Source organism: Nematolebias whitei, chromosome 19, assembly GCF_014905685.2.
Source record: "Nematolebias whitei isolate Nwh7 chromosome 19, NemWhi1, whole genome shotgun sequence".
Classification (NCBI taxonomy): domain Eukaryota; kingdom Metazoa; phylum Chordata; class Actinopteri; order Cyprinodontiformes; family Rivulidae; genus Nematolebias; species Nematolebias whitei.
The window spans coordinates 40,880,877-40,893,338 of NC_056516.1; the positions used below are offsets into that span (position 1 = coordinate 40,880,877).

A 12,462-nucleotide genomic window follows, 5' to 3' on the forward strand; every position below is an offset into this window, starting at 1 on the left:
GCATCAGGCGGCGTAGACGACGAGGAGGCCGCATCAGGCGGCGTAGATGACGAGGAGGCCGCATCAGGCGGCGTAGAGGCCTTGGGGGTCGCATCCGGCGGCGAAGAGGACTTAGGGGTCACATCCGGCGGCGAGGAGGACTTGGGGGCCGCATCCGGCGGCGAGGAGGACTTGGGGGCCGTATCCGGCGGCGAGGAGGACTTGGGGCTCTGGAGAACTGCAGTGTACCACATAGAGTCCTGGGGAGCTGCAGCCTGCATCATAGAGGACCATGGAGGCGAATCCTCTGTGGTAGTGGAGAGCGCCGGCCCCTCTGGAGACTTGGAGAGCGTCGGCCCCTCTGGAGACTTGGAGAGCGCCGGCCCCTCTGGAGACTTGGAGAGCGCCGGCCCCTCTAGAGACTTGGAGAGCGCTGCTGCTGTCATGGAGGCCAGGGGAGTTGCTGCTGCTGTCATGGAGGCCTGTGGCTCTGCAACAGACGACGGAAAGGCCTGTGGCTCTGCAGCAGACTACGGAGAGGCCTGTGGCTCTGTAGCAGACGACGGAGAGGCCTGTGGCTCTGCAGCAGATGACGGAGAGGCCTGTGGCTCTGCAGCAGATGACAGAGAGACCTGTGGCTCTGCAGCAGACGACGGAGAGGCCTGTGGCTCTGCAGCAGGCGACGGAGAGGCCTGTGGCTCTGCAGCAGACAACCGAGAGGCCTTGGGTGCTGCGGCGGTGGCAGGAACTGACTCCTCTGCGGCAGCGGCAGGAACTGACTCCTCTGCGGCGGCGGCAGGAACGGATCTTCTGCGGCGGCGGCAGGAAACAGAAACAGATGCTGAATCTTCTGAGGCGACAGGAGCAGGTGCACGAACGGCGAGGCGCTCAGCAGGCGGACCAGCGGCGAAGGTGATGGGTGCAGGAGTCAGCGGAGCAGAGGAGAGTTCAGAGACGGTGGTGACAAAAGGTGCAGGATGAATTATGGGTTCATAATGTGTATTAGTGACCTTGGGTGTGATGAGAGTCCTAATTTCTATTAATAACCGATTATACTCTGGGAGCAGAATGAGACCGGGCCGTGAAACTAAAAAAACCTCCATCAGGGAAAATATAACGTCTGAACAGTCCGGGTTATGTTTAGCATTAAGAAATGAATCTAGTAAAATCTGGTTTATAGAAGCAAGTTCATGGGGTGAATATGTGACTGACGGACAAATGTCTCTATGTGAGGGTGTGGTGTCAGGTGTCGCCCCCACCGGAAACCTGGGAAGTGGGGAGGCGGAACACGCCCCCACAGAGTCACTGGGAGAATGCACAGGAGGTACGGTCAGACTGGGTTGGACAGCCACGGTGTGACGGTGAGAGGCCGGACTCCGCCCCCACCAGGAACCTGGAAGGTGAGGCCACGGAATCCGCCCCATGACGTCAAGTGGACCGGACTCGCCGAACCTAACAGGAGTGGACCGGAGCTCCCGCGGGACGTCGGATCTCGCCCCCACCGGAAACCTGAGAGGTGAGGCGGCGGACCCGGCTCCCACAGAAACACCAGAACCAACTCTAAGATTCTGCTCAGCCGACGAGACCGGGCCGGTCGCCGCGGACTGCCCCCGGGACCGCTTTCTACCTCCCCGGCGACGGCGGGAGATTCGGGGGACAGGAACAAAACACAACTCATCCTCGATTTCTTCGTCCTCCCCCGACGTCCACCCCGAATAGCCGGGCAAGGCAAACTCAGAAACAGGGGTCTGGTGGCTTCCCCGATGCCGAGCCCTGTTTTCCTCGAGGGCCAGGAGTGGTGAAGACAGGATTTCCACCTCCTGGTCATAACGTCCTTGTGGGCGGACGAGCCTGGTGCAGAACCCGCCGCACCGGATTGTGGGCTTGCTCATCTCAGGAGGCTCGGAGGAGAAAAAGAAAAAAGGCAAGTTGCCGAGAGAATCCTGCCCGCTGGGTTCTGATATGTGGTTGCGTCGTAATAGGGTTTGTGGTCAGGGACGAACCCTGTTGTGCAGACAGGACTCAACTCAGCAGATTACAAAAATAAATATTTTAATGATGAACAAAGAACAAAATAATAAGCTGACGTGGCAGCAAAACTTACAGCAATCGAAGGCTCGGGGGGGGGGAAACTCAGAAAGGACTCAGGAAGCTCAGGGAAGACTCAGGAGACGCAGGAGAACACAGGATACCCAACGAATACGACGCGACGAAGAACAAGACAGAACAGACGACTTATATACAGGGACAAGACGAGACGTGATTACAAACAGCTGTGACGAGACAAGGGTGGCACCAATTGAACTAAAGAGGAAACACTAGGGAACACAGACACAAAACCGGGCCACCAAATGGTACCATCCTTACAGTTTTTGCTTTATGACTTTTCAGAACACTATTTATTACTCGCCATGTAGCTTTCATATCACCATTACTTTTATTTAATTAATCACTATAATATTCCTTCTTGTGTTTCCTTATAATCGCTACCAATTTATTTTTATACTTCTTATATTTCTCTTCAGCCTCTTGTGTTCTCAATTTCAAGAAACATGTATATAAATAATTATTTTTTTACAAGCATTTCTCAACCCTTTCGTCATCCATGGTTGATCAACAACATTTCTCTTTGTATAATTATTTTGCACACAATTCTTTTCATACAGAGCTCCCAAAATATTCATAAACTCATCATATGATCTGTTCACATCATCATCATACACGTCTTTCCAGCTTTGTTTATGTAAATCATCTTTTAATTTGTCCATTGCTTTTTTTGATGTGTTTATTGTTTTTTCCTTAATTGTAATTTCTTTTGTAATGCTTTGATCATTTTTATAAATCATGAAAACTGGTAAATGATCACTCAAATCATTCGTTAAAATACCTCCCATCACGTCCCCATTTGTTACATTTGTGAAAATATTATCGATTATTGTAGCACTATGAGTTGTAATTCTTGTTGGTTTTGATATTAACGGATAAAGATTTAAACTATACAATGAATTTGTAAATGTACTGATGTTATTTGAATCTGTTTTATTTCCCAGGTCAATATTAAAGTCTCCACAGAAAAAAATGCTTTTATTAAAACTCTTGTCCAATAGTTGTACGATTTTATCAGTGAATATTTCTATATTTGATCCTGGAGATCGATATACACAACTTATCAATATGTTTTTATCATTCTTGTTTATTATTTCTATTGTTATTATTTCCATGATATTATCAACAATTATTGACATTTCATTAATTAATTTACATTTTATTTCATTTTTAACAAATAGAGCCACTCCACCACCTCTTTTGTTGCTTCTGTTCACATGATATAATTCATACCTTCCATGTGAACATAAGTTGTGTTTTCATCGTTGAACCACGTCTCCGACAGTGCTATTATTGTAAAGGTTCTGTTTAGCTGTTTTAAATAATCTGTTATTTTGGATATATTTGCATTTAAACTTCTACTGTTAAAGTGAATAATAGAGAGACCTCCATTTGTTATATTGATGTCATTAAACTGTTCTTCATTGTAATATTCACAGTCTTTTATTGCAGGGAAAAAAATTGTATCAATCGCATCTTCAACATTTTATATTTTAAACTCTAAATCTTCGTATGTTGCCATGTTATAATGTATTTGTTTGTTTTATATTTTGTTAATTTCTTGTTTGTGAAGTTATGTCAATGATTTATCATCTGTCCTCTCCTGAGCTCATTTTAGTTTTTCCAGATCCTTCAGGTCTTTTATTATTTTAGCCTGAGATCCTTCCTGTATTTTGATCCAAATGTTTCCATTTCTTGTCCAAGTTGATGCTATTTTTTTCCGTTTTTTCAACCACCTTGCTTCACGTGCAATATTTCAATTTTTTTTAGTTAGGTGTTCGTTTATGTAAACATTTGTTCCCTTCAGTTTTTTTGCATTATTACCTTGTTTCTTGATTTCCTGCTAATGAACTTGATGACTATGGATGGTTTGGCTTTATCTGATTTGTTGGGCAGGGTGTGACAGATTGAAATGTCCTCATGTTCGATGTCAATGTCTTTGTTTTGTAAAAAATTCACTACTTGCTCCTCCAGAGTCTGTAGTTCTTCCTGTGGTGCATCTTCTTTAATGTTAGTACCAGCAACAACTCTTGCTTAACTCCGGTTCCTAACTTCCAGTCCAGTGATAACCAAGTTGTCTTTTTTTGTGTATTGTTCCATGTTGTCTACTTTCTGTTCCAGTTCAGCTATTTTTCTGTCTTTATTAGTCATCAGTTCTTTCAATTGTCTCACTTCTTCAGACAGTCCTGTCAGTAATTCACATTTAGCTGATACTTTAGTCACATCAGCACTCAATTTAGTCAGTTCAGCACTCAAAAAGTTCAAAGATTTTTTTAACTTCCTCCATATCTTCTGAAATATTTTCCGACATTTGTCTCTTATCTCTGTGTTTGCTCAGCATTACTCACGATACTTCTGGATTATTGGTCTCAACTCTCAGAAGCACAGGATCCAGCCACGAGGTTCACAGGCTTATGTTGTTAGCTTATGTTGTTAGCCACGAGGTTCACAGGCTAGTGTTGTTAGCTTATGTTGTTAGCCACGAGGTTCACAGGCTTATGTTGTTAGCCGAGGCCTAGCAGCAACAACCTCCAGGTCCCACGCGGTACCACGATTCACTCGGTCCAGAAGTTCGCAGCCCCAACGGTGACAGACCAGGTCCCGGTTTCAACAGCTCCCAGATCAGACAGCTGTAGCTCGGCTCCCTCGGCCTCAGCTGCTCGCAGGTTCAATTGGCGGCAGACCGGTTCTCTGCTGCAACAGCCCCCAGGTCCGACAGCTGCAGCTCGGCTCCCTCGGTTCCAGAGGCCAGCAGGTCCAAACGGCAGCAGACCGGGTCCCGATTGTAACAGCACCCTGATCCGACAGCTGCAGTTCGGCTCCCTTGGTTTCCAGCGGCTCGCGGTCCAAACGGTGGCAGAGCGTGTCTTCGCTGTGACAACCCCCAGGTCCTCTCACTCGATCCAACGGCTAGCGGCGGTAGCACTCACCCGGCCTCACTGGCCGAAGCAGCTCCCAGGCCGGCTCGTTAGCTCAACTCGTGGCTCAGCTTCCATTTCAGCTCCAACTTAATGAATGCATGTATTACTGTCTCTAGGTTATTTTTGGACTATATGGGCTTCAGTTTAGACAGCCGCCTCAGTTGGAAGAAGCATGATTTAACAATCATGTTTACATGATTGTTAAGTTTCAGGGAAGGGTCCATTATCACGCCCAGATTAGTGACTCTTTGTTTTTCTGACAGGGTTAGAGTGGAAAGGTCGATGCAGTGGTTTGTGATCGTGTCATTGGGAGGGAACAACATGACTTCAGACTTCTTTTCATTGAAACTTAAGAAGTTTAAAGCCATCCAGTCCCTGATGTCAGCCAGGCAGTTGAGCAGAGGTTGAATAGAGCATGTATCATTGTGTCTTAGAGGGAAGTAAATTTGACAGTCGTCGGCGTAGAAGTGAAAGGGTATGTTGTGTTTCCGGAAAATAGCACTAAGTGGCAGCAGGTATAGAGAGAATAGGAGGGGACCCAGGATGGACCCCTGCAGAACCCCCCATTTAAGCTCTGTCGCTGCAGAACTAAATTCCTTGATGGAGACACAAAAGGATCTGTCAGTGAGGTAGGATCTGAACCAATTGATTGCTGACCCTGTGATGCCCACCCACTGCTCCAACCTAACGATGAGGATCTCATGGTCGATGGTGTCAAAGGCGGCTGTGAGGTCCAGCAGGACAAGCAGCACAGAATCACTAGTATCTGTGAATTTGAAGATGTCATTAAAAACCTTCAATAAGGCAATTTCAGTGCTGTGGAGAGGTTTAAAGCCAGATTGGAAAAGCTCTAAGATGGCGTGATCCTCCAGGAAGCACTTCAACTGGGACTTAACTATTTTCTCCGGTATTTTAGAAACAAATGGGAGTTTGGAGACAGGCCAGAAGTTGGAAACGACTGAGGGGTCAAGGTTTAGTTTTTTCAGGAGAGGCTGGACAGTAGCATTTTTAAAGGATTTTGGCACCACACCAGTGGATAAATACCGTTTACTATAGCAAGAATGGACGGACCTAAAGTAGGAAAAACCTCCTTTAGTAGTCGAGGGGGGACCACATCAAAGGGAGAACCAGAGGGTTTCGAGCTGCACATGACCTGCACTAGAGAAGATAGAGTGATGGGTTCAAAATGGTCAAATAGAGCTACAGATTGAGGTGGGATGGATGGGTCATGAGTTGGAGGGGAAATGAGAGCCCGGGTGGTCGTAATTTTTTCCGAAAAGAAATGTTACAAGTTTTCGCACAGCTCAGTCGAGGTTTCCAGAGGTGATGGTTCAGTGAGGTGGAGAACAGAGTTAAGGGAGAGAAGAGGACACATGGGTTGTGAGAGTTTGGGGTTATGATATCAGAGAAGTGTTTGGATTTAGCAGCTTTTACTGCTTTCTGATAACGTTGCCAACTCTCTTTAAGTATTTGAAAAGAGACCTGCAGCCTGTCTTTCCTCCATTTGCGCTCCGCCCTCCTACATTGCTGCCTAATGGCCTTGGTGACGTCACTCAGCCATGGTTCTGCTCTGAGTTTTGATTTGCTAGTTTTAACCTGAGTGACATGATCTTGAGTCTTTAAGCAGACAGAGTTGAACTGGGATGTCAGCTCCTCCGTGGTGGTGAGAAACACCGGGGGCTGAATGATCATTTCAGAGTTATAAGCATCTGTGAAACGTGCGGCAGTGAAATGGTTAATGGCCCGGCTACTACGTGCAGGAATGCATGGCTTAGGAGTTAGATGAGGGAGGGTGAACTCAAACTGGACTGGCATATGGTCTGAAAAAACATTATCACCAATTTCAAGATTACTAACAGTCACATCACGTGTTAAAACAAGGTCCAGTGTATGTCCGTGCTCTTGGGTAGGACCGTTTACATGCTGAGTTAGATTAAATGAGTCCAATAAATCTAAAAAGTCCTTAACCAAGGGCTTCTCCTGACAGCACACATGCAAATTAAAGTCCCCAATAATGAAAACATGATCATATTTTGGTGTGATTTCAGCCAAGAAATCAGAAAACTCATTTATGAAATCCTTAGACCGAGGTGGGCGGTAGACGAGCGCACGTAACGTCGAAGGCGAATGGCCAAGTTCAAAGATGCTCAGCTCAAAGCTGGCGCAGGAAACTGGGATGGGCAGTTGTTTACAGTCAAAAGTTGGTTTGAATATTGTTAATAATCCACCACCATGCTGGCCTGATGGCGGCGGTGCGTTAAAATACAGACAGTTTGGTGGCAATAATTCCGTCAAGGCGCTGGACTTACCCAGAGACATCAAAGTCTCTGTGATGCAGAAAAAGTCCAAATCATTCTCTTTAAAGTAGTCCCTGAGGATAAAAGTTTTGTTGGTAATAGATCTTGCGTTGACCAAACGCATCCGGATACTGTCCAAAGTGGACCCAGCAGCGGTGGAATTTGCACGCGCCAATGGCCGCAGGTTTTCAATAACAGCCCCTCCGGGTCAGTCCGTGCGTCGCATCGGCGGACAACTCCCATTGTTTACCTGGTCCAGGCACGCGGGAAGCTGGCGATGGAAACCTTGACCACCAGCTGAAGAGGAAGATGCAGCATGCAGAGCTTTAAGCTTTACCAACCGCCCAGCACATTTTCCCCGGCGTCTGTAGCGATGTCTCCTGGCAGGGAGGTGAGGAGCGCAGCTAAGGTAAACAGGCACATTCGCCAGCAGGGGGGTAGGGGTGGGGGGGCTGGGCCCAGAGGTACGCTCATATTGGTCCAAATAAACGACATTGGGGCAGAAAATAAGATCCAGAAGCTGTTGTCGGTCATACACCAGCAGCGAGTTTATGTCCCAGATAAAAAACGAACAAAACACAAATAATCCGAACACCATCAGCAGAGGTGGATTGCAAGCCATGTACATGGGCGCCGTCTTACCGTAAGTCTTGGTGTTCGTGATGGACAATCCATGATGAGCACAGAAGTCCAACAACAGGACACCACTCGAGTTCAGATCCGGGGGTTTCGTTCCTCCCAACCACACCCCTCCAGGTCTCACTGTTATAGCCCACTTGAACATTGAAGTTCACCAGCAGTTCAAGGGAGTCCCCAGGAGGTGCACTCTCCAGTACCCCCTCCAATGACTCCAAAAAGGGTGGGTAATCTGAGCTACTGTTTGGTGCATAAGCACAAACAACAATAAGAACCCGTCCTCCCACACTTAGGCGGAGGGAGGCCACCCTCTCGTTCACCAGGGTGAACTCCAACACACAGGCACCAAGATGGGGGGCAACAAGTATGCCCACTCCTGCTCGGCGCCTCTCACCAGGGGCAACTCCAGAGTGGAAGAGTGTCCAACCCCTCTCAAGGAAACTGGTTCCAGAGCCAAAGCCATATGCTGAGGTGAGTCCGACTATTTCTAGCTGGAACCTCTCAACCTCACACACCAGCTCAGGCTCCTTCCACACCAGAGAGGTGACATTCCACATCCCAATAGCCAGCTTCTGTAGCCAAGGATCAGACCGCCAAGGTCCCCGCCCTTGGCCACCACCCATCCCACATTGCACCCGACCCCTTTGGCCCCTCCCACAGGTGGCGAGCCCATGGGAAGGGGGACCTACATCTCCTCTTTGGGCTGTGCCAGTGTGCCCCACCTCTAGGCCTGGCTCCAGAGTGGGGCCCTGATGATCCACATCCGGGCGAGGGAACATTGATTCTATCCATCTTTTTCATCTTAAGGGGTCTCTGGACTGCACTTTGTCTGGTCCCTCAGTTTGTTAAATAATCCGTTAAAGTTAACTCAGCTGAAAAATCATAAAAAGACACAAAATTATTGGATCTCATGAATATTTCCCTCAAACATGTTTAAAGAAAAGATACAGCCTTTAGTTCAACTTTATTCTAACCCACAGATGTACAAATCACAAAACAAGAATTAAACTTTAAAGCAAAGCTAAAATTAAAAAAAAAAATCTGTGAACAAGAAACAAAACCACATATCTTAATTGAACAATAAAAGTACACAATGAGTGCAAATACATCAAATGAATGAGTGCAAATACATCAAATGATGAAGAAAACGTATAAAATTTTAAATATAGATGTTTTGTAAAATCTTGTTCATCAGAGATTTAATGGTGAACTAAGGTTCATTAAAAGTTTATTACCAGGATTTATAAATATATTGTTTAATTAGATCATTTTAATAATCTGTATTATTTTTAATTTACCAGAAAATTCAAAATAAATTCTCACCCTGTACTGAAACCTTTTTCCAAAGTCTTACCGCCACCAGTTGGTAAGGCGCGTGACATCAATTTGAACCCCACCCACTGGAATGGGTACTGTAAGGGGCTATGGAAGCACAACATGTACCAAACCGGGCTGGAGAGGAGCAGTGGAAAAGGGGCTATAGAGAGAAACGAGATAAACAACAATTCACTCTCTCACGGGACAATTTAGAGTTACCAATCAGTCTAACATGCATGTTTTTGTTCTGTGGGAAGAAACCAGAGTACCTGGAGAAAACCCACGCAGCACAGAGAAAACATGCAAACTCCTCCCAGTAAGGCCCCCGGTTGGGATTTGAACCAGGGCGACCTGCTCGCTAAGAGGCAGCAGCTCTACCAACTGCGCCACTGTGCTGCCCATTTTTTGTTTTTTCTCCTATAGAAAGTACACCTGGACCTGTATTTGTCTGTCTCTCCTTCCTGTCCTCTCAAACCCAGCCGGTCGAAGCAGATGGCCGCTTGTCCTGAGCCTGGTTCTGCTGGAGGTTTCTTCCTGTTAAAGGGAGTTTTTCGTTTCCACTGTCTCCTTTGTGCTCTCAGGATGGGAGACTGACGAAGTAGAGATTCAACACAATTAGCTGCTTTATGCTGGTGAAGATTCTCAGTCATCCAGGACATGATGAATTCAAAAAGCGTTCAATACAAAAACAACTGGACTTTATTTGTAACAGAAGACATTTCGCTCCTCATCTGAGGAGCTTTCTTAATTCAAACAGCAGTGAGTGAGAGATTCAGGTTATAAGGCTGAATGAGATAAGACACACACACACACATATGTAGATTGGCAATAGACTATATGCCACGGGTAGTGGTGACGTACTTCCGTTAAAATTTCAGAAGGGTCCATCACTTCCGGCTCCTATCCACTGCAGTTGTTTTTAGCATAAGCTACTAGTAGTAACCATGAAAAAGACTCAAAACGGAAAGCGTCTGCGATCTACTGGCACTGCAAGTCAGTTCTGTTGTGTGCCGTTGTGTCCACTAACCAGTAGGTACAATAGAGTAGTTAGTTTTTTCCATTTTCCTGCCGATGAGGAGTTAAGGCGACAATGGACCGTGGCTATCCGCAGGGAAAACTTAGCTTTAAAAGTTCACACCCGCGTTTGTAGTCGGCATTTCAAACCTGAGAACATTCAAGAGCCAGTATCTGAAAAGGGAAGACGGATGTTAAAAAAGGGAGCTGTACCTGCTTTGTTTGAATGGAATAATTACTCCCTTCCACCTCCAAGACCCGCGGTTTGGGAGAGAAGGAAAAGACCACCTCCAGAGGACAGCGAGGAGGAAGATAATACAACAGCCAGTGTAGACACCCATAAGGATCACGATTATGCTGCTAGTCCAGACCCTGCAGTTGTGGATTCAGTGCTGGAGGAAAATAATAATCTCCGGGAGGAAGTCCGCCAGCTACGGGAACAGGTTGAGAGCCTGACGCTGAGGCAGCGATTCGGCATTCACCGTTTTGCATCCTCCGACAAGGACATTAGATTCTTCACAAGGTAGGTGTGTGTGTGTGTGTGTGTGAGGAGGGGGATGCACGCGCGTTTGTGTTACACAGAGTATAAAATTATTTTAGAAAACCTTTTCACGAGTTCTATGCTAAAGCGAAAAATTCAGTTTGAATTAAGTTCGCTCTGTCTCTCTGTCTCTCTCTATATTTAATGTGTGTGTGTGTGTGTGTCTATGTGCCTAGGTATATTATTTGTGTGTATGTATACATTTCATTTATTTTAATTTTTTGTGTTCATTTCATACTTAAAGCCCCAAAAAAACAATTTACAAAACCACATGAAAAAAATACATAAAATGAAAGGTAGCAGAAGAAATAATCTTATCATATCAGCCCCTTCTTTAAAACAAAATTAACTCAAAATATCAATTCAAACAACAGTCATCTATGAATAATGTAACATGACAAATAACTAATACCAATCTTCCATATAAGTATTTATATTCTAAATTAATTACAGTATTACAGCACAGTGCCTGGGGTTGAATTTATTTTTAAGTATGCTGTGTAGTTTAACATGGACACTAATTGTTATGGTATGTTTTTTTTTCAGGTTTGCGTCATATGACCTTCTGATGCATTTCTGGGGCATGATTGAGCCCTCTCTGCCATCCATGGTCAGTGTTCGCCAAGGACAGAGAGGAACTGCCCTCGACTCCACTCCATCAACTTGTACTTTGCAGCCCATCGATGAGTTTTTCATGTTTTTAAATTACCTTGCCCTTGGATCCAAGCAACGTGATCTTGCTGACCGGTACGGTGTCCATCAGTCCACTGTCAGCAGGATCATCACAACATGGAGCAATTTTTTATTTACAGTCTTAGGTTCAATTAGGATCTGGATACCGGAGGAACATATACGAAAACATCTACCGGCAGACTTCAAACACTACCCTGACACTACAGTCATCCTTGACTGCACTGAGCTGAGGTGTCAGTGCCCATCTTCCCCTCTCCTCCAGAGTGAGGTGTTTTCATCTTATAAATCCCACTGCACTCTGAAAGGGCTGATTGGGATTGCACCTCATGGGGCAGTAACATTCATCGCAGGACTGTATGCCGGGTCTATCAGTGACAAGCAGATCACCCGTGAATCTGGTCTCATCACGCTGTTAAAACCAGGGATGGCTGTTATGGTGGACAGGGGCTTTCTTATTGATGACATTGTTCCCTGCAAAGTTTACAGGCCAGCATTTCTGTCTGGCAGGTCTCAGATGTCTGCTGAGGATGTTAGAGAGACCCAGGACATAGCACGTCTCAGGGTGCATGTGGAGCGCCTCATTCGCCGGGTCAAAGAGCACAAGTTACTTGACTCTGAAATTCCCCTAGGTGTTTTTGGTATAATCAACCAACTGTTCACTGTTGCTTGTCTACTCACAAATTATGAAAATGGCCCACTAGTAAAGGCCTGGGCAAAGAAGCCTGACATCTGAGTAACAGCAAGAAAATATGCTGTATATCTATGTTTGATTTTGTTTTTTTGTACTTACAATAAAATTAAATCACTGTCATAAATATTTCAATTTCTCTGAACTTTTTCCATTAAATCAGTTCTTTTATAACATTTTTCATATAAGTCAAGCCATCAAGTGGGATATTGAAATACAGTACTAATAAAACTGAAATGAAAAAATTTTTTTTTTTTTTTTTTTTTTTTT

At 45.4% G+C, this 12,462-nt stretch overlaps 1 protein-coding gene across 1 annotated transcript in view; it reads left to right on the plus strand.

Annotated features, from left to right (window-relative positions):
- LOC119425327 (probable thiopurine S-methyltransferase) overlaps window positions 1-12,462 on the plus strand; it is a 62,020-nt gene that overhangs the window by 33,245 nt on the left and 16,313 nt on the right. The gene's annotated exons all lie outside the window — the stretch shown is intronic.